The sequence below is a fragment of the Limulus polyphemus genome, unplaced genomic scaffold (genome assembly GCF_000517525.1).
Source record: "Limulus polyphemus unplaced genomic scaffold, Limulus_polyphemus-2.1.2 Scaffold2152, whole genome shotgun sequence".
Taxonomy (NCBI): Eukaryota; Metazoa; Arthropoda; class Merostomata; order Xiphosura; family Limulidae; genus Limulus; species Limulus polyphemus.
This window is the reverse complement of record NW_013667762.1, coordinates 201,990-203,977: the sequence shown is the minus strand read 5'-3', so window position 1 is coordinate 203,977 and position 1,988 is coordinate 201,990. Positions and strand designations below refer to the sequence as shown.

Below are 1,988 nucleotides of genomic sequence, written 5' to 3'. Positions count from 1 at the left end.
TGCAAAAATGCGGTTAACATGGTTTATGGAGACAGGAATTTACACTTTACACTTCAACAGTTTTAACGGTTATTCATTGCAAACGCGCGGTTAACGTGGTTTATAGAGACGGGAATTTACACTTTACACTTCTACAGTTTTAACGGTTATTCATTGCAAAAATGCGGTTAACATGGTTTATGGAGACAGGAATTTACACTCCAACAGTTTTAATGGTTATTCATTGCAAACACGCGGTTAACATGGTTTATGGAGACAGGAATTTACACTTTACACTTCTACAGAGCTGTCTTCATGCAAAAATCTGATGTCGCTTGATGAACTACCTTGAAGAAATGACTATGTAACTAAGGTTTTGGTGGTCAATATTTATAGTTGACATAGTTACTGATCTTACTGGTCATTTGGTGAATTTCATCTTATTATAAATTATTATATAAAGAACGTTTAAATGTGTTGAATGCTAGCAAAAATGGAAACCTCGTTTATGTTTTTTTTGTTGTTGTTGATAGATCAGGTATAATGAAACATCTTGCTGGCACAAGTGGAAATATTTTTGTTGCTAAATTTCTGTTTTTTTGCTAACAGACTAGCTCAACAGAATAATATATATAAGTGGAAATCACATTTGCGTTTACTTCTAACAGACTAGCTCAACAGAATACCATACTAGTAAAACTGGAACTCACATTTGTGTTTATTGCCAACAGACTAGTTCAACAGAATAACATTCTAGTAGAAGTGGAAATATCGTTTATGTATGTTGCTAATAGAATAGCTCACAGAATATCATACAAGAAAAAATGGAAACATCGTTTATGTTTTCTGCTAACATAATAGTTCAACAGAATATCATGACCAAAAAAAAAGAATATCGTTTATGTATGTTGCTAACGTAATAGTTCAAGAGAATATCATGCCCCAAAAAATGGAAATATCGTTTATGTTTTCTGCTAACATAATAGTTCAAGAGAATATCATGCCAAAAAAATGGAAATATCGTTTATGTATGTTGCTAACGTAATAGTTCAAGAGAATATCATGCCCCAAAAAATGGAAATATCGTTTATGTTTTCTGCTAACATAATAGTTCAACAGAATATCATGCAAAAAAAGTGGAAATATTGTTTATGTTTTCTGCGAACAGACTGTTTGAACATAACACATGCTAGTAAGAGAGGAAATCACGAATGTGTTCGCTGCTAACAGACTAGTACAACAGAATACCATGCAAGAAAAAAGTGGAAATATCGTTTATGCTTTCTGCTAATAGTTTAGTTCAACAGAACACCATTCTAGTAGAAGTGGAAATATTGTTTCTGTCTGCTGCTAAAAAACTGGCACAATAGAACATCGTTCTAGTAAAAGTGGAAACCTCGTGTATGTGTTCTTACCAAAATACCTGAATCCATTTCGTTCTTTTCTTTTGGATGTTTACAACAAGTGTGAAACTTGTGGATGAGTTTTAATTATGAAGCACAAACAGGTGAGCCTTAACAAAATTGTTATGCTTCGTCACACACGTACTCTTCGTTAGTTCCTTTCGGCGAGTTTGTCAGAGAAGAGTTTCCAGAACGATGAAGAGCTAAATGATATTTAAGTGTGGTTTAACGGTAACACTTATTACAACCTATTGATGAGTTTGGTCACACTCTCCGATTTATTTTTTGTTTCACTTCTCAGCCTGCAAATGCAACAGAAACAAAGGTGTGAACTGACAGAAGTCTTGATCTTCATCTTATCATCTTAAGAAACTATTTTTTATTACTTTTGGGTAACGTTAGTCAAACAACTGCGGTTTATTTTGAAAATATTATAACTCTAAAACATATAATTAACAAAATGCAGCATTTGTACAGTAAATTCAACTTTAAATTATTCAATTACGTAAACACAATAAATCGCAAGTTTCAGTTCTAATAACCTGATCTGACATAAAACAGTTCTTTGTATCAGTAAACATATTGTTACGTCTCCGTTTGTTAATT

The 1,988-nt window shown here is 32.6% G+C and overlaps 1 long non-coding RNA gene across 1 annotated transcript in view; it reads right to left on the bottom strand.

Annotated features, from left to right (window-relative positions):
- Window positions 1-914: 914 nt before the first annotated feature.
- LOC111087439 overlaps window positions 915-1,988 on the bottom strand; it is a 3,963-nt gene continuing 2,889 nt past the window's right edge. The window contains exon 4 of the long non-coding RNA XR_002612127.1: window positions 915-1,684. This is a non-coding gene — a long non-coding RNA (uncharacterized LOC111087439). The remainder of the gene's footprint in view (window positions 1,685-1,988) is intronic.